General features: G+C 43.1%; 1 pseudogene; it reads right to left on the bottom strand.

Moving 5' to 3' along the window:
• The window catches only part of LOC113286001, a 101,437-nt pseudogene that overhangs the window by 24,321 nt on the left and 55,528 nt on the right, over nt 1-21,588 (bottom strand).

Below are 21,588 nucleotides of genomic sequence, written 5' to 3' on the forward strand. Positions count from 1 at the left end.
TTTCCAAACTGCCGCAACCTACTACATGTTTTCCACGAAACACCCGAGACATCAACTCATGTCACAAACTGGGGGATGCTCATTAGGGTATTGGTTTGGCGGTTTACAGCGTGCGACGTACACTACGCCCGTTACAATACAGTGTCATAAGAATGAGGCGGTTAGTAAATACCGGGAGTAATTATGAAACGCATTCCTTCATTATGGAACATCAATTCCAGGCGTACCGGTTACCACCTCCTCCCATTTACTCATCTGTTTCCATTTCTTACGAGATCAGAGTACGTTTCACTTCGACTTGTATAAATAGGTCTTACATATTACCACCGAAAAACAAGTTTTGGTCAGGAGCATACAACACTCAGAAATCACCTGTTAGCTTTCCAATCTGTTAGCTTACGCTTTCTGATACAAGTCAAAATAACTACTCTTCCAGAATCAACTATTATGGTCTCAACACTCTCTTCGCTTCCCTACCCCAAAACCAACCATTCTCCTTCACTTTGTGACTGAAGCAAGTCTGGAACGACCATTTATTGGTTTAGGCCGGATTTGTACAGATCAATCTCTCGAATCTAAAGTAGTCCCTTGCAGTACATTTTTTAGGGTTTAAACTCGTTTCCCACCCATAACACACGAAATTGCCGAAACTAGCAGAAACTGTTTTCACCCTCAAACAGTAGGCAAGCGAGCAGCAATCTGTGCCGCAAGCCCTTTTTAACTTTAACTCTTTTAAAGACCTGTAATGACCCGTCCCTCTACCGATACTATCTCCACTTAGCCACTGCGGTTATTCGGAAGGGTTAGGGTTTTCAACGGGAATCACTGCGGTCATCCAGCAACAACTTCCCAGGAGGTAATCCATCCCTGTATTGCTCCCGCCCGAGCACGCATAACTGCAGAGTTTTCTGCCAACTCTGGAGATAATTGTGCTGAAAAGGCCTCGGTGTTATAAAAAGACAAATCATTACCTATATACCATTCCATCGGCGTACCACTGCCGAAATCGGAGTATTACAATACCATCACCTTAAATTGGAGCCGGCCTCGGCTCCGGCATATATTTTCAAGCCCAGATATCCGACGTTCCTTTCCCCTTATGAGAGTAGTACCTGACATATCCCGTCCAACATACTCTCTCACCCTCGGAAGGTGAACCGTCGTGGACTCTGATACCATTTGTAATGACCCATCCCTCCACCGATACTGTCCCCACTTAGCCACTGCGGTCATCCGACAGTATGTTGTTTTCAACAGGCATCGTTGCAGTAATCCAGGAGCATATTCCCGAGAGGTCACCCATTCTGTGACTACTCCCGGCCGAGCACGCTTAACTGCAGAGTTTTCTGCCAACTCTGAAGCCAATTGTGCTGAAAATGCCTCGGTGTTATGAAATGACAAATCATTACCTATATTCCATTCCATCGGGGTATTACAGGACCTCTCTGCCAACGGTATAAGTAATAATAGTGCTACTAAGGCCTACTCTTATGCACCAGTTAGAACTTACAACTTGCCACTTTTGCACCCACTATGGGTATGGTAAAGTGGAATACATAACTGCCTAAGTGTTAAATATATTGTATACTCGGCAAAGACTCTATCGAGCGATAGATATTCCATCGCTCGATGGTCATTATTGCACCAGTGATACTCTTTCTATCGCTCGATGCTATGACCATCGTTCAATATTTCATCATCTAATGGTCAAGAATTCACCCCTTATAAATACTCAACTTCAAATTCATTAGAAACCACACCATGTCAACTTCAAATTCATTTCAACATGGTCAGTGCTCACTACACCGACGTGGCTATTGCTTGCTTCACTCGAGAAGAAGATATTTCTCTAATTCGATGTTGGATCGGCTGCAAGCGATACATATTTCAATTTAATCAATTTTAATTTATGGGACACTGTGTTTCAAAATTTTATGGCGTTAGAGCATCCACAGTGGGCGAGTATAACCAAAAATTTGGGATGAGATCGTAACACAGTGGGACGGAGTAAAGATCAAATCCCAACCAAAGATCAAATTCCAGACCAAATATGGTCGCGACCAAATCCCAAATTCTCATATAGTCGGGCGTAAATTTAAAGTACGCTTGTTGTTGGGCGTAAATTTAAAGTACGCTTGTTAACGGGCGGAGATTTAAATTACGCCCGATGAAAATTCAAATTAAATAAAAAAGAAAAAGAATGAGGCGGACTTTTAAAGTCCGCCTGATGAAAGTTACAAAAAATGGGGCGGACTTTTAAAGTCCGCCTGACGAAATTTTAATCATGTACCATTGCGTCACAACACGGACTAAACCCAAAATTTGGTATTTTTTTTTTATCTTTGATCTTTGGTTTTGATCGCACCACTGCAGTTGCTCTTAGGTAATATAAATTAAAGAAGAACAAATGTGAGCCTTCAACAAAGATTTCATTTTATCAATAACGACGTGAGAATTTATGAGAAAATTTTGTGGATGATAAAAGGGGATCATCCTGGGTTATCCATCAACGAACTATTGAGTTTTTTTTTTTAAAATGACAACTGAGTTTTATTTAATTTAAATCATATTAACGTATTATTATTTATAGTTTTTTTTCCTGAAATTAGAGCTCATACCATAAAATTTGTTGAAGATAACATAAGATTGTCTAAGCATGATGAATGTTATCATCTCTACAAGATTCGGGTGCAGGGGTTTAATTTTGATTAAGTGTTATGTAACATGATTGTGTTTTTTCAATTAAATATTGGAACTTAATGAAATGTAAAACTAGTTTCGATTAAAACATTAATTTAAAGATATTATTCATTAGTATAAACAAAAAAGAATTACTTTAAAATTATTGAAATTAAATTACATCCATAAACTATTGATTTCCCTGACCATTAAAGATTTAGTTGGTCATGCTTTCTGGATCAACGATTTAACATACCAGAGATTAATCCGTTTCGAGACTGACTTGGTGGTTGAGTCTCATCATTGTCAAAACCTTGAAAGAAACGGGATCACTCATGCAGAGGAGAATAAATTAACAATCTTGAAATGTATGAGTTTGAAATGGTTGAAATTATGATTTGGTTGAGGCAATTGGGGTATAAAGAGTAGATTTCCTAACTGATTTAAAGTTCAAGCCAACAACATGAGTCATAGTGTCAGTTAGCAATTGGTTAAACAAACCTCCAAGAGTTGTATCCATGTTATTGAATTCATCAACTCCACGTATTTGAGTATCTGATTGTGAAAGACCGAGAAATTACGCCTTTGGCGCGTTGCCCCGCAGGCCGTAATCTCACCGATGCGCCATGATGAAGTTATGATCCGGGCCTTAAATCTAGGCAAATACACGTCCATTCGCCCTCGCATGCATGCTCGACGATCATTATGTGACCAACTTAGCTTCCACACCGTTCCAACTCACCCTTGATCCCCAAAGGGTTTATTAAGAAAATAAAGACTTTCCTAAAACGGTAAAAACGTCCTTTTGAGGCCCTAAACGATGGAAGTCGGCTAAATTTTGTTGATCATGTGGATCTATAGATCACATGTCTTGATCTTTGAGTCGTTTCCCATCAAAATGGACTCCTCTTGAGCTGGATTACGACACTCGGGTTTTTAGCCTATGTCGAACGTCTTGATAGGAATTATGAGCATCCAAGGAATGGCATGCAACTTGCCTCATCAATTTTGGCCTCTTGCGTCGATCTAACGAGCCAAATGATATGAGAGGCCAGAATGTCGCAATCATCTCACAATTATATGATATGAGCGACAACGGGCTGGACCAACAATGCAGCAACTCATTGCGGCTGCCTACGTACCCTTCCCTACTCTAAAGGGATCAAGCACAGGCCGTAGTTCATCCTCGAAGGGACATAAGCTTAAGCCAACTCGTTTGCATGGTCGTGGCCAAACAATAATGGTAATGGCCTAGTCCGTGTAGGCTGTTCCATCAAAATGCATCCAAGTGTTGAATACTTGGTCTGCGGCATGGCATAGTGATGTCCATGCTTAACACGCTCCGTTGGTAAGGATTCACATCTATAAATGAGACTTAGGCATCATTTATACTCTTCCGGGTAAGATATGAAGCTTATTTGGTACATGGTCCGCATATGTACCTTCAACCAACTAGCCCTCCCTATATATGTTATCTTTACATTTTTACAACTTGAATCGGGGGAGAAAAAATCATCCATCAAATCCCCAGGCCGTGATGGTTGCACCTTACCACCTTGGCCAACTGCGATTTCCGGTCGTGATGGCTGAACACTTCCTGAGCCAGGTCCCGTGAAGGGACGTAATGGTTGTACTTCCGGCTTTGGCCCATAAGCCACTCCAATGTCCAGCTGTAATGGTTATACATCTCTAAGGCTAGCTCACTTGGTACATGGTCTGTATGTGTACCTTCAACCAAGTACCCTCCCTATATATGTCTTAATGGAATTTCTACAAGTATGGAAAGGGGAGCATATTGACATGCTTGCTTCACTATTCATGGCTGTTGCCATGAATTTATGAATGATCGGCCAAGATGGCTGCTCACTGCCAATGCCAACTCCGATGTCCAGCCACGTTGGCTGTCCGCTGCCAACCTGATGTCCAGCCATGTTGGTTGTTCACTGCCAACCCGATGTCCTGCCATGTTGGTTGTCCATTGCCAACCCGATGTCCATCCATGTTGGTTGTTCACTGCCGAACCGATGTCCAACCACGTTGGTTGTCTGTTGCCAACCCGATGTCCTGCCATGTTGTGTCAACGCATTGGCCAAGAGCCAATGTTCTTTTCCCCACGCAACCGAAGCTTGGATGAAGCTTCATCTCAAGCCATGGCGCATCTTTTAGCATGCGTCGTGCTAAAAACACGGTGTGTTACATTATTCACCCCTTTAAAGTATTTCGTCCCCGAAATTCAAAACAAAAACTATTGTCGACAAACTCTTCGGTTTGGATTTTCCGAGCAAAAGTCCCATACCAGATGCTCACAAAACACGGGTTTCTTCAAGTTATCGTAAAAAACAATTTAGACCTTCTGACAAACCATCCCATACCGCCTTCCCAGGAATCCAAAAGTGCCCACAACAATACCAAGAATCGCAATTGGCCAGTGCCAAGAGGATATCTCAACCAGGTACCCTAGATGACATCTCATACTACCACCCAGGAATCCCTAAGTTTCACAAGTTGAAAGGTGTCATCGAAATGACAAGATTTTAGCACAGTAGTGTGTGGAACAGTTTCCAGTTTCCCACCTTCCCTGACGGTCATCCAGGTTGCCACCCGTAAGTGGGATGCTATCCGGGCCTGACAACGCACACCCTTGACCAGTGCCAACGTGTGGGGATGATCAGTTCCATTGTCTACCCACCGTCCCATACGGTCTTCCGGATATCCACTCGTAAGCGGGGTGCCACTTAGGCAAGGAAAACTCACAGTACTCAGACAAGCTCAACTCGATTTGCATAGTAACTGGCATAGCAGTTACAAACTTCTTTTCACGCAAAAGTTTGCTTACTCTCCAACTTTAAGTTTCCATTAAGGAAAATACTCGTGGACAAGTCTACTCCGCACAGTCATTAGAGTTTTCTCGGAACTTGCTCTGATACCAACTGTGATGGACCGGAAAATTACGCCTTTGGAGCGTTGCCCCGCATGCCGTAAGCTCCCCGATGCGCCATGATGAAGCTACGATCCATGCCTTAGACAAATGCACGTCCATTCGCCCTCGCAAGCATGCTCGTGGAGCATGATGCAGCTAACTTATCTTCCACACCGTTCCAACTCACCCTTGTTCCGCGAAGGGTTTATGAGGAAAACCTGTAAGGCGCAAGGAAGCTGACTGGCAGGATCCCCTTGTGGGTTGCACCGCCGACCGACCTAGATCTTCTGTGAAGGGTTCGAGTGAGAGCATACCTGTCGGGACCCGAAAGATGGTGAACTATGCCTGAGAGGGGCGAAGCCAGAGGAAACTCTGGTGTAGGCTCGCAACGATACTGTGACACCCCGTATTTTTATCATGGCGCATGCTAAAAGAAGCGCCATGGCCTGAGATGAAGCTTCATCCAAAGCTTCTGTTGTGTAGGAAAAGGAACATTGGCCTAGGGCCAATGCGTGGACAATGGACAACTAACATGGATGGACGTCGGGTACCCTTGTTCCGCGAAGGGTTTATTAGGAAAACATAAACTTTCCTTAAACGGAAAAAACGGCCTTTTGAGGCCCTTGTTGATGGTGGTTTTTATCTTAGGATTAAAATCATAAAACCTTACATCTGACATGACGTCACTACAACCACTAGCACATTTATTGAATCATTCAACATACCTACGATAAGAATTACCAGGGTACCTTTTTTTTATATACATGTGTCATGTTCCATGGAAGAACCCTTAGTATTGACCGACATCATCTTCGTACATACCAAACCCTAATTATCATGTTATCGCGCCAAGGCATGCCAACCATGCCAGCCGCACCACTATGCCAATGGCAAACCATGCCATCCACATCTCCGCGCCAAGGCATGCCAACCGTGCCAGCTGCACCACTGTGCCAATGGAAAACCATGCCAGCCACATCTTCGCGCCAAGGCATGCCAATCATGCCAGCCGCACCACTGTGCCAATGGCAAACCATGCCAGCCACATCTCCGCGCCAAGGCATGCCAACCGCACCACTGTGCAAATGGAAAACCATGACAGCCACATCTCCGTGCCAAGGCATGCCAACCATGCTAGCCGCACCACTGTGTCAATGTCAAACCATGCTAGCCACATCTTCGCGCCAAGGCATGCCAACCATGCCAGCTGCACCACTGTGCCAATGGCAAACCATGACTTCCACGTCTACCGCGACAAGGCATGCCAACCATGCTAGCCCAACCATGCGACAATGGCATGCCAAACCCTTTGCCCACCATGCCAAGCCAACCGCACCTTGCCTTGGCCCAAACCATGCTAGCTGCACCATGCGCCAATGACATGCAAACCCTTGGCCCCACCATGCCAATCCAACCACGCCTTTCCTTGGCCCCAATCATGCTAGCCACACCATGGGCCAATGGCATGCCAAACCCTTGGCCCCACCATGCCAAGCAACCGTGCCTTGCCTTGGCCCCAACCATGCTAGCCGCACCATGCGCCAATGTCATGCCAAACCCTTGGCCCCACCATGCCAATCCAATCGCACCTCGCCTTTTCCCCAACCATGCTAGCGCACCATGCGTCAATGGCATGCCAAATGGTGTGAATGGAAAAGACACACAAAAGCTTGCAAGTATACAAGGCCAAGTTATGATATAGAAGGTAAGCAGGGGAAAGTCCACAGGGAGTGGGAGCAAACTAGAGAGAAACCTAAGCTAACAATGGAGACAGGGCACTATGGCAGTGAGCAAAGCAAGGTAATGTGGCAGATTCAAAGAACTAAAACAGTTACACAACAAAGCAGCACAGCATACTAACAAAAGCAGGGAACCAAGGCTATAAGCCAAGGGCAAGGTGAGGATTGTGCACTGATTTCAGTGCACAAAAGCTACAAATTGCAGGAATTTAAACAAGAAAAATAGGCAAGGAGAATAACTGATCATGAAGCAAAATAGAACTGAAAAGAGGTGACTGCAAAGGGATTGGTGGTTAAGCCAAGGCTTAGGATCCACCTTGTGTCCTAATCAAACAACATGTTTCTAGGTTGAGTTTGATCCTATGCATACATCTAGAAATAGAAGAATACTAAATTGCTCAATAGTTTGCCCCTAGCATTGGCTGTCTTTTGACAGCACAGCCAATCACAGGCACTATGAGCATTGGTATCTCCCATTTGCTCAATCAAAACATACATCAGGAGAACTATCCTAGCAACCTGTCACTTGACAGAGCACAAGGCTTCAGCTGAGCCTTGGCCTGATGCTGTTTAGCTCGTGCTAAACATGGTATAGCAACATACATTCATTAAGAAAGATGATTCATACACATTTAACATTCAAGATAATTTAACACACTTGCAATTCAACTGTTAACTGATAAGCAACTTGAAATTGAAATTCATTAACTAAAAATTGTCTCAATTCTCTACTGGCTAATCCAGAGAGATACACAGTGTCTTTCACACACACCACATAATACCAATTTATACCCCCCCTATCAGAATTAGGGTTCAACCCCTTTTCCCCAAAACAGAAAATTAGGTGAAATTGATTTACCTAATGTGATGAGATACTCACTCCATCTCGTCGACCCACTCTCCAATTACTTCTTCTCGTTCATCTCCTGCTCCAATTGCTGCTCTAACATCAACTTATATCCCCAATTTCTCACCTAGGGTTTCAGTGATGAGAGATGAGAAATTGAGGAGATTAGTTGATGAAAAGAGGTAAAACGTGATAGTGATGATGGGTTTAGGTGTGGTGGTGGTAGAGTGATTTGGGGAGAAGATAGTGGAGTGATTTGGGGGAAGATGGTGGTGATGGAGACGGACATGGTGGTACTGTTGCAGAGGGGGGGGGGGGGAAGATGGTTCGATGGTTTGGAGAAGGGTGTGTTTGGCATGGGTATAGGTTAGGTACTAGGGTGTTGAGCAGGTGTAGAGGATTTTGATGTTTCGCGAAGCTGGACCGATGGATGGGAAGATGGTAGGTGGATCTGACGGCGATGCGGAGGCAGGCGATGAGCGACCGTCGGATGAAGAGATACAACGAAACGAACGGTACTTGATGGAGTTAGGTACTGTAGTGTAAGGCGGAGATATCAAACTTCGATGCACAGCAAGGGAGCGACCGTCGGATGCTTCTGAGAACTGATCTGACGGCTGAAGACGCAAGCGGGTATGGATTTGGGTTTTAGGCTTTTGGGTATAGAATATGGGTTTGGGAAATGAGTTTGGGCTTGGAAAACCTTGAGCCCACTTCTTCTTTAAGAACAACTTTCTTCTTCTTGAGCCCATTTCCAGCTTTTTGGACGTGCGCTCCATTCTTTGCGGCTTCCTTGCGTAATTTCTCCCGGCTTTTCACACTTTTCTGCTCTTTTTGCTCCGCAAGTCATCCAACTTTATTTATTACCTAAAAATGCAAAATTAAGTAAGAAAAATATTTATTCTTGAAAACAATGAAAATACAGAATATGGGATAAAATGTAGAATTAATGCAAAAGATGAGTTAAATGCCAACAAAAAGGGATAAATATATACAATATTTGGCACTCATCAAATACCCCCAAACCTGAATTTTACTTGTCCTCAAGTAAAACAAAACTAAGGAAATCCTAACTATACCACTGTCGCTGGTCTCTCGAATGCATTTAGCGTATGCACTAAGCCTTTTAAACCACTAAGTGTCCCTAGTGGACGAGTTGAAGTCTCGTGAAGGTTTGCTTAGAACGTACCTACAAAGTTCTAGGTCAAAATATAAGCTCAGATTCCATCAAATGTGACATGTGCAAAACAGTTAAGCTCACAGCAAAATGGAGATGTCAATCTAGCTATCGAAGGCACAATCCTAGCACTGATAACAAAAAAAGACATGTGATAAGAGTGTAAAGTGTATCTACACATGTGTAAAGAAAGATCTGAAGTTATGACTACTAATCACCAAGAGATAGTTTCTCAGGCTAAGAACTGAGGTCGAAATCTAGCTAGCTGTCCGGACTTTACGAGAATTGTGAATGAGTTGGAGGTATTTCACAATTACTCGCGTTGTACATCAATGGCATACACCCTCCTTGCTTATTACAAAAACAACAAAATGACTTTACATGACTCTTATTTACATTGACTATTCTCTTTTTATTTTTGGAACAAAGATGATGGAATGATAAATACTTGATTTTTTTTTTTTTTTTTTTTTTTTTTTTTTTTTTTTTTTGAGAAACACTTTTGATACATATACAAAAGGAAACAAAAATTACATGACACTTTGCAAGAGGTAGCCCTTTTTGATGCACCCAGTTAAATTCGATGGTTGTCTTTCTTAATGTAACCTCCACCTTCTATCCCAACCAACCAAAGAACAAGCTAGTCAAGTTTCGTTCAGTATTCTAAAGTGATTGGCAATCGTAACTTCCTATCAAACACCTTGAAGATCGAGGCCATACATGTATTGGTAGATCGTGCGCGTGCAAATTTCTTATCACTATGTGAATTGTGCTAGAATCAGGGTGCCTAAATATCTAGACTAAGACTCCTAAAAAATACATATTTGCACAAGAGTCAACATTTCAAGGTAAATGAGCTCCATTTTTATGATTTTTTTCATTTTTTTAATTTTTTGAATTTTGATTTTTCAATTTTTTTTTTTGGAATTTTTCAATTTTTTCAAAAAGAAGAAGGAGTTTTTTCAATTATGGCAAATTATCATGGTATCTACTCTATACCCCCAAACCTAAACTAAACATTGTCCTCAATGTTTCAAAATATGGAAAGAATTATAAAACAATATATGAAGAGGAACATGCTGAGTAGAGTAAAAGGAGAGAGAATACCCGATTGTACGGTGGCAGCTCGATTAAAACTCCGTTATTCAAGGCAAAAATCCATCATATTAGGAGTCACAATGGATGAGCACAAAATTATACAAAAGGAAATTTAACTAACACATTATCTACAAGAAAATTTGGTTTTTAATGGGATTGGACTTTTTGGAAAAAATTTGGTTTTGTTGGGAAAAATTTGGTTTTGTTTTAGGGAAAGAGGTTTTGGGAAAGATTTGGAATTTTTTGGTTATTTAGGGAAAGAGTGGACCGTTTAGTCCACATAGACTGGGTCCTCCAGGTTGGTTGTTTCAATGTCGGGTGGAAATGGCTCAAGGAATGGCTTTAACTCTGCCCGTTGACTTTGAAAACGTTCTTGTTGGAGACATCCTCCAGCTCTACAGCTCCATGAGGAAAAACTGTGCGTACTAGGTACGGACCCTTCCATCTGGAACGCAGTTTTCCTGGAAAAAGATGTAATCGGGAGTCATACAGCAAGACTTTCTGACCAGGAGTGAAGGATTTGCGCAGAATACGCTTATCATGAAAATCTTCATCTTTTGCTTGTACAGCTTGGCACTGTCATAAGCCTCATTTCTCAATTCTTCCAACTCGTTGAGTTGAAGTTTCCGTTGAATTCCAGCTTCGTCCAGAGAAAAGTTCAGCTCTTTGATTGCCCAGTAGGCACGATGTTCTAATTCCACAGGTAGATGGCACGGCTTTCCATACACTAGACGATAGGGGGACATGCCAATTGGTGTCTTATAAGCTGTTCTATAGGCCCACAAAGCATCATTCAATCTCAATGACCAATCTTTCCTGGACGGGTTGACCGTCTTCTCCAGAATGTGCTTAATTTCCCTATTAGACACTTCCACTTGTCCACTAGTCTGAGGGTGGTACGGAGTAGCAACCTTGTGAGTTATGCCATACTTGCGTACTAAAGACTCAAAGTACTTGTTACGAAAATGTGAACCGCCGTCACTGATGATAGCTCTAGGGGTACCAAAACGTGCAAATATGTTCCTTTAGAAATGAAAGTACCACCTTGTGGTCATTTGTTCTGGTTGCTATGGCTTCTACCCACTTAGAAACGTAATCAACCGACTAGGATGTACAACTTGCTGTCAGACATGGGAAATGGACCCATGAAGTCTATCCCCCAAACATCAAAAATCTCCACAATCAAAATGGGGTTCAATGGCATCATGTTTCTCCTCGAAATGCTTCCTAGCTTTTGACAGCGTTCACAAGCAACACAATAATCATGGCAATCCTTGAACAATGATGGCCAATAGAATCCACACTGCAAGATCTTTGCAGCGGTTTTCTTGGCACTGAAATGGCCTCCACATGCTTGGTCATGACAGAAAGATATCACATCTTTCTGTTCAGTGTTGGGGACACATCTCCTAATGATTTGGTCTGGACAGTACTTAAACAATATGGGTCATCCCAAAGGAAATGTTTGACTTCAGCCAGGAATTTAGAGCGGTCTTGTCTCGACCAACGTGAGGGCATCCTACCTGTAGCGAGGTAGTTAACAATATCAGCAAACCAAGGAAGGTCTGAGATAGACATCAGCTGTTCATCTGGGAATGATTCTCTAATCAGCTCAATTCATCAATAGACTCTAAAGTTAATCTAGACAAATGATCAGCAACCACATTCTCACAACCTTTCTTATCACGGATTTCGAGATCGAATTCCTGTAATAAGAGTATCCATCGAATAAGGCGAGCTTTAGCATCCTTCTTGGAAAGAAGATACTTCAAAGCCGCATGGTCTGTGTATATGATGATCTTAGACCCTATCAGATAAGATCTAAACTTGTCTAATGCGAAAACGACGGCAAGCAATTCCTTCTCGGTAGTTGAATAATTGAGTTGGGCATCATTAAGGGTTTTGCTAGCATAGTATATCACATATGGTAGTCTATCAACTCGCTGTCCTAAAACAGCACCAACAGCATAATCAGAGGCATCACACATAAGTTCGAACGGAAGCTTCCAATCGGGTGGTCGGACTATGAGAAGGGTTTTTAATTCCTCCCATGCCTTCACACAAGCAGCATCGAAATTGAAGGCAACATCTTTGGAGAGAAGACTGCACAGAGGTCTGGAGATTTTGCTGAAATCTTTGATGAATCGCCGGTAAAAACCAGCATGACCTAGAAATGATCTGATCTCCTTCACAGAGCAAGGTTGTGGTAGATGTTGAATGAGGTCAACTTTAGCTTTATCCACTTCAATTCCTTTTCTGAGATGATGTGTCCTAGAACTATTCCTGAATTCACCATAAAATGGCATTTTTCCCAATTTAGAACAAGGTTCTTTTCTTTACATCTGGATATCACGAGGGCAAGATGCTTCAAACATTCGTCAAACGAGGAACCAAAAACAGAGAAATCATCCATAAAGATCTCGAGAAAACTATCTATCATGTCAGAAAAAATGCTCATCATGCAACGCTGAAAAGTAGCAGGTGCATTACACAACCCGAAGGGCATACGTCTATAAGCAAACGTCCCAAATGGACACGTGAATGTAGTTTTTTCCTGATCTTCTGGAGCAATGTGAATTTGGTTATAACCGGAAAAGCCATCTAGAAAACAGTAGTGACTGTGTCCAGACACACGTTCTAGCATTTGGTCAATGAAAGGGAGCGGGAAGTGATCCTTCCTTGTTACTGTGTTCAACTTCCTGTAGTCGATGCATACTCGCCATCCTGTGGTTGTACGAGTAGGGACTAATTCATTCTTGTCGTTCTGAACAGTAATGCCTGACTTCTTAGGCACAACTTGAATGGGACTAACCCATTTGCTATCGGGAATTGGGTATATGATACCCGCATCAAGTAGTTTCAGGATCTCTCCTTTGACTACATCTCTCATGTTAGGATTAAGTCTCCTTTGCATTTCCCTCGATGGTTTGGAATTCTCTTCAAGGTTAATGTGGTGCATGCAAATGGTGGGACTAATTCCTTTGAGATCTGAGATGTTCCATCCTAAGGCCTCTTTGTGTTCCTTAAGTACTTCTAAAAGCTTACTTTCATGTTCCGTGTCTAAACATGATGAAATAATGACAGGTAAAGTATCAGAAGAACCTAGGAATGCGTACTTCAACGTACTAGGCAACGTTTTTAATTCAAGCTTGGGTGGCTCAACAATGGATGGAATAAGCTTGGAATCAGAGAGTATGGGTGGTTCCACTTCATATTTCCTTTCCGTGACGTCCATTTGAGGTACAGATTCGAGCAGAGATAGGACGTCACTACAGTATGCATCATCATAGGAATCAGGGTTAAAGTTCTCCATACATGCTTGAAAGGGGTCGACGGATAGAATGTTAGTCAACGAATCTTGCATTAATCCTTCAATCATATTAACTTCATGCACATCATCATCATCAAGATTCACAGGTTGTTGACTAATATCGAACACATTCAATTCTACCGTCATGTTACCAAAAGACAGTTTTAACACTCCATTCCGACAGTTGATGATCGCGTTGGACGTAGCCAAGAAAGGACGTCCTAAGATGACAGGAATGTGACAGTCTGGGTTTTGTACAGGTTGAGTGTCTAAGACAATGAAGTCTACGGGAAAATAGAATTTGTCAACCTTGATCAAAACGTCTTCGACCACTCCACGAGGAATCTTGACAGATCGGTCTGCCAGTTGTAGAGTGATAGATGTTGGTTTCAACTCCCCAAGACCTAACTGCTCATAAACAGAATATGGCAGTAGGTTAACACTTGCACCTAGGTCTAATAACGCTTTATTGACCGTGTGTTCTCCTATAGTGCAAGAAATTGTTGGACATCCTGGATCCCTAAACTTGGGTGGAGTTTTGTTCAGAATGATGGAACTTACCTGCTCAGCTAAGAAAGCACGTTTTTGCATATTGAGCTTGCGCTTTTGAGTACACAAGTCTTTGAGGAATTTGGCATAAGCAGGGATTTGCTTGATTGCTTCAAGAAAAGGAATGTTGATGTTGACTCTCTTGAACAGATCTAACATCTCATTGTAATGGGTACTTTTCTGTTGATATATCAATCTCTGAGGAAATGGAGCAACAGGAAGATGAGTTGGCAAAGGGACATTCACAGCAGTAGAATTGTCAGATTTTCCAACTTGCTCAGATTCTTTGGTTTTCTGGGGTTGTGGAGACAGCGTGGAATTCGTATCAGATTCATTAGGTTCGCCCACGTTGTTCTCGATGACTTTACCACTTCGGAGGGTGGTAATGGCATGGACTTGATCGGGTGAGGTTTCAGTGCAGGATGTTGTGCCTGTTTGAAATATCCTCTTTGGATTTTGTTGGGGTTGGCTCGGAAGTTTACCCTTTTCTCTCTCACACATTTGATCCATCTTTTGATCTAGATTTTTCTGACTTTGCATCAAACTCTGGAACATTTCCTCTAGGGTGGATAATCTCTTGTCTGTATTGTGTTGAGGATATGATTGTTGTTGAGAGTTTGATTGTTGTTGAGGGTTTCTCGGGTGTTGATAACCTTGATTGTTCTGATATCCCTGATTGTTTTGATAGCTCTGATTAGGTTGAGATGGTCCTCCTTGAGTGGGTCCTTTTGACCATGAAAAGTTAGGGTGGTTTCTCCATCCTGGATTGTAGGTCTGTGAATAAGGGTTATCCTTTGGTTTTTGAAACATGGCATGTGCCTGTTCAAGCCTAGACTCCTGGACTGCAAGCAAATCGGGACAATTTTGGAATTGATGGTTGGGGTCGTTACAAGCAGCACAAACAGACGAAGCGACATGTTCTCGGAGAGTAGTGGTGGAAGGTTTTGAATTTTTATGTAGTTCTAACTCTTCTAATATCCTAACTATTGATGCCATGTTTGCTCTACCCTCAAAATCCGCTTCAATCCTAAAAGCCTTTGCTTCGGATGTAGTCTTTCTGGTTTCACGGATGGATTCCCACTGTTGCGTCTTTTCAGCTACTTCAATCAAGAAGTCCCAAGACGCGTCAGCAGTTTTATCTACGAATAGACCATTACACATCGACTCAACCGTTGTTCGGGTGGACACATCTAGACCTTCATACAAAATTTGCACAAGTCTCCATTTTTCAAAACCATGATGGGGACATTGGAGCAATAATTCATTGAATCTCTCCAGGTATCTAGCTAAGGTCTCACCTTCTAATTGCACAAAGCTATTCAGACTTTGACGAATTGTTGCAGTCTTGTGGTTCGGGAAAAACTTTTTGAAAAACTCCTTTATGAGGTCATCCCATGTCATGATGGATTGAGGCTGTAAAGCATAAAGCCAGGCCTTTGCCTTATCTTTCAGGGAGAAAGGAAAAAGCCTTAACTTCAGGGTTTCGTCGGTCATTTGAGTGAAACGCAGAGTTCCACAAATTTCCTCGAATTCTCTCACGTGGTGGTACGGGTTTTCATTCTCAACACCTCTAAAAATAGGAAGCATCTGTATTGTGCTTGATTTCAGCTCATAATGGCCATTAGCCTCGGGCAGCAAGATACAAGAAGGTTGACTGGCTCTAGTTGGGTACATATAATCCTTGAGGGTACGTGGTTCTCCCATTGTTTCTGGTTGATCTGGACTGTCTCCCTCAGAACTTAGAATTTCGATAGGTTCGTTTGGGTTAATTCTAACAAGTCTGTTTGTCTGGTCTCTGTAGGTCACAATCATGTCCTAGTAGGTACCTTAACTAACATGTTGGTCAGACAGAGCAATCGGAAACAATTTGGCCCACAAGGGATACGAAGATTTGGTTTTGAATGGGTGTTGGACTAACAAGGGATTTTGTTTTTTTGGTTTTTTTTAAAAAAATTGGGCTTTGGAAAAAAAAAAATTTGAACTAAACCTAGCATAAATTAGCACAACTCATAAAAGAAAATAAAAACAATAATAATAATTAAGACAAACCCATAAAAGAAAAAAGAAAATAAAATAAAAATAAAGAAAAACAAAAGAAAAACAAAAAAAAAATAATTACAGTCCCAAATATAAAAAAAGAAAAAGAAAAAAAAAATAAATAAAAATTATTACATCCCAAATAAATAATTAAATTAATTATTACAAGCCCGAATTTGAATTTAAATGAGGCCCAAGTGGGTTAACTCATGGGTTAGGCTTACTTGTTTTTTGGAGGGAAGCCCAAAAATAGGCTTTTAGTCCCCTTTTAGTTGCACAGCCCAGTTGGGCTTTATGATCGTCCTAAGCAGCTCACGTTCAAGCCCAGCAGCAATTGAAGTGACTCAGCAACACAAGCCCAGCAGAATCTGCAGCGAAGCCCAGCAGCAAAAGTTGCAAGCCCAGAGAAATTGAGGTTACTAAGCCCAGCTCAGTTGGTGCAAGCCCAGCAGCAACGGTTGGATCAGAGCCCAGCAGCAGAGGGTGCACAAGCCCAGCAGCAAAGGTTGCACAAGCCCAGTTGACAGCTTCAGTTGGCAGCCCAGTTGGCTTAGCAGCAGCTTGGCAGCAGCAACAACAGCAGCAGCAGCTCAGGCAACAGCAGATGGCAGCACCACTCCCCGGCAGCGGTGCCAAAAACTTGGTAGGCTTCTAAAAGGTCCTAAAAATTATCCCCGGCAGCGGCGCCAAAAACTTGGTGTGAATGGCAAAGACACACAAAAGCTTGCAAGTATACAAGGCCAAGTTATGATATAGAAGGTAAGCAGGGGAAAGTCCACAGGGAGTGGGAGCAAACTACAGAGAAACCTAAGCTAACAATGGAGACAGGGAACTATGGCAGTGAGCAAAGCAAGGTAATGTGGCAGATTCAAAGAACTAAAACAGTTACACAACAAAGCAGCACAACAGACTAACAAAAGCAGGGAACCAAGGCTATAAGCCAAGGGCAAGGTGAGGATTGTGCACTGATTTCAGTGCACAACAGCTACAAATTGCAGGAATTTAAACAAGAAAAATAGGCAAGGAGAATAACTGATCAGGAAGCAAAATAGAACTGAAAAGAGGTGACTGCAAAGGGATTGGTGGTTAAGCCAAGGCTTAGGATCCACCTTGTGTCCTAATCAAACAACATGTTTCTAGGTTGAGTTTAATCCTATGCATACATCTAGAAATAGAAGAATACTAAATTGCTCAATAGTTTTCCCCTAGCATTGGCTGTCTTTTGACAGCACAGCCAATCACAGGCACTATGAGCATTGGTATCTCCCATTTGCTCAATCAAAACATACATCAGGAGAACTATCCTAGCAACCTGTCACTTGACAGAGCACAAGGCTTCAGCTGAGCCTTGGCCTGATGCTGTTTAGCTCATGCTAAACATGGTATAGCAACATACATTCATTAAGAAAGATGATTCATACACATTTAACATTCAAGATATTTTAACACACTTGCAATTCAACTGTTAACTGATAAGCAACTTGAAATTGAAATTCATTAACTAAAAATTGTCTCAATTCTCTACTGGCTAATCCAGAGAGATACACAGTGTCTTTCACACACACCACACAATACCAATTTATACCCCCCCCCCCTATCAGAATTAGGGTTCCAACCCCTTTTCCCCAAAAACAGAAAATTAGGTGAAATTGATTTACCTAATGTGTTGAGATACTCACTCCATCTCGTCGACCCACTCTCCAATTACTTCTTCTCGTTCATCTCCTGCTCCAATTGCTGCTCTAACATCAACTTATATCCCCAATTTCTCACCTAGGGTTTCAGTGATGAGAGATGAGAAATTGAGGAGATTAGTTGATGAAAAAGAGGTAAAACGTGATAGTGATGATGGGTTTAGGTGTGGTGGTGATAGAGTGATTTGGGGAGAAGATAGTGGAGTGATTTGGGGGAAGGTAGTGGTGATGGAGACGGACATGGTGGTACTGTTGCAGAGAGGGGGTGGGGGGGGGGGAAGATGGTGTCGATGGGGTTTGAGGAAGGGTGTGTTTGGCGATGGGTATAGGTATTAGGTACTAGGGTGTTGAGCAGGTGTAGAGGATTTTGATGTTTCGCGAAGCTGGACCGATGGATGGGAAGATGGTAGGTGAATCTGACGGCGATGCGGAGGCAGGCGATGAGCGACCGTCGGATGAAGAGATACAACGAAACGAACGGTACTTGATGGAGTTAGGTACTGTAGTGTAAGGCGGAGATATCAAACTTCGATGCACATCAAGGGAGCGACCGTCGGATGCTTCTGAGAACTGATCTGACGGCTGAAGACGCAAGCGGGTATGGATTTGGGTTTTAGGCTTTTGGGTATAAAATATGGGTTTGGGAAATGAGTTTGGGCTTGGAAAACCTTGAGCCCACTTCTTCTTTAAGAACAACTTTCTTCTTCTTGAGCCCATTTCCAGCTTTTTGGACGTGCACTCCATTCTTTGCGGCTTCCTTGCGTAATTTCTCCCGGATTTTCACTACTTTTCTGCTTTTTTTGCTCCGCAAGTCATCCAGACTTTATTTATTACCTAAAAATGCAAAATTAAGTAAGAAAAATATTTATTCTTGAAAACAATGAAAATACAGAATATGGGATAAAATGTAGAATTAATGCATAAAAGATGAGTTAAATGCCAACAAAAAGGGATAAATATATACAATATTTGGCACTCATCACCAAACCCTTGGACCCACCATTCCAAGCCAATAGCACCTTGCCTTGGCCCCACTATGCCAAGCCATCCACGACATTGGTCTTGGCCCCACCATGTCGGCCTTCTCTATGCGTCTACCAAAACGAAGGCGTGCGACGATCAACGGACATCCTTCCATCTTAGATGCAAATCCTAGACGTTCAAGGTCACCAAACAACGCATGGTAACCTTTGGACCAAAACCCTAGTTTTGGCCACGCCAAACCGCGCCAAGGCATGCCATGCCAATGTGATAATGGCATGCCAACCACCTTGTCGCGCCATACCATACCGGGCTTCCCCATGCGGCTACCAAAATGAAGGCGTGCGACGATCAATGACCACCCTTCCATCCTGGATGCAAATCCTAGCCGTCTAAGGTCACCAAACAACGCATGGTAACCTTTGGCCCAAAACCCTAGTTTTGGCCACGGCAAACCGCGCCAAGGAAATTCATGCCACATGTTCCAATGGCATGCCAACCACCTTGTCGCGCCACACCATGCTGGCCTTCCCTATTCGGCTACCAAAACGAATGCGTGCGACGATCAACGGCCACCCTTCCATCCTAGATGCAAATCCTAGCCGTCCAAGGTCGTCAAACAACGCATGGTTACCTTTGGCCCAAAACCCTAGTTTTGGCCACGCCAAGGAATGCCATGCCACATGTGCCAATGGCATGCCAACCACCTTGCCACGCCATACCATGCCGGCCTTTCCCATGCGGCTACCAAAATGAAGGCGTGCGACGATCAACGACCACCCTTCCATCCTGGATGCAAATCCTAGCCGTCCAAGGTCACCAAACAACGCATAGTAACCTTTTGGCCCAAAACCCTAGTTTTGGCCACGCCAAACCTCGCCAAGGCAATTCATGCCACATGTTCCAATGGCATGCCAACCACCTTGTCGCGCCACTCCATGCCGACCTTCCCTATGAGGCTACCAAAACGAAGGCGTGCGACGATCAACGACCACCTTTCCATCCTTGATGCAAATCCTATCCCTCCAAGGTCGTCAAACAACGCATGATAAACTTTAGACCAAAACCCTAGTTTTGGCCACGCCAAACCGCGCCAAGGCATGCCATGCCACACGTGCCAATGGCATGCCAACCACCTTGTCGCGCCATGACATGCCGACCTTCCCCATGCGGCTACCAAAACTAAGGGGTGCGACGATCAACGGCCACCCTTCCATCCTATATGCAAATCCTAGACGTCCAAGGTCGCCAAACAACGCATGGTAACCTTTGTCCCAAAACCCTAGCTTTAGCCACGCCAAAACGCGCCAAGGCAATCCATGCCACATGTGCCAATGGCATGCCAACCACATTGCCATGCCATACCATGCCAGCCTTCCCTATGAGGCTACCAAAACGAAGGCTTGCAATAATAAACGACCACTTTTTCATATGAGATGCAGATCTTAGCCGTCCAAGGTTACCAGCTAACACATGGCAACCTTTGGCCCTAATTTTGTCGCCCCTAAACAAAGCCAAAATCCTAACTTTCGGCCACGCCTAAACTGGGTTTTCACGAAAACACTCGATACATCAACACATGTCACAAACTGGGGGATGCTCATTGGGTATTGGTTTGGCGGTTTACAGCGTGCGGCGTACACTACGCTCGTTATTAGAAAGTGTCATAAGGATGAGGCGGTTAGTAAATACAAGGAGTAATGGTGAAACGCTTTCTTTTATAGAACATCAATTCCAAGCGTTACCGGTTACCACCTCCTCCCATTTACTCACCCGTTTTCCATTTCTTAATGAGACCAGAGTACGTTTCACTTCGACTTGTATAAATAGGCATTACCTATTTCCACCAAACAACAAGTTCTGGTCAGGTGCGTACAACAATCACAAAACGTTTGTTAGCTTCCCCATCTGTTAGATTCCCACTTTCTGATACAAGTCACAAAACAACTACTCTTCCAGAATCAACTATTCTGGTCTCAATACTCTCTTCGCTTCCCTCCCCAAAACCAACCCTTCTCCTCCACTTTGTGACCGAAGCAAGTCTGGAATGGACATTTCTTGGTTTAGTCCGGACTTGTACAGATTGATCTCTCGAATCGAAAGTACTCCCCTGTAGTAAATTTTTTAGGGTTTAGATTTGTTTCTCACCCACATCACACGAAATTAACGAAACCAGCAAAAACTGTTTTCACCCTCAAACAACCCTAAATGATGGAATTCGGCTAAATTATGGTGACCCTGTGGATCTATAGATCAACATGTCTTGATATTTGGGCCGTTTCCCATCAAAATGGACTCCTCTTGAGCTAAATTACAATACTCGGGTTTTTAGCCTATGTCGAACGCCTTGATAGGAAGTATGAGCATCCAAGGAATGGCATGCAACTTGCCTCATCAAGTTTGGCCACAATCATCTCTTGCGTCGATCTATCGAGCCAGATGATATGAGAGGACAGAATGTCGCAATCATCTCACAATTAGATAATATGAGCAACAACGTGCTGGACCGACAATGCAGCAACTCATTGCGGTTACCAACGTACCCTTCTGTACTCTA

The sequence above is a fragment of the Papaver somniferum genome, chromosome 6 (genome assembly GCF_003573695.1).
Source record: "Papaver somniferum cultivar HN1 chromosome 6, ASM357369v1, whole genome shotgun sequence".
NCBI classification, from domain to species: Eukaryota; Viridiplantae; Streptophyta; class Magnoliopsida; order Ranunculales; family Papaveraceae; genus Papaver; species Papaver somniferum.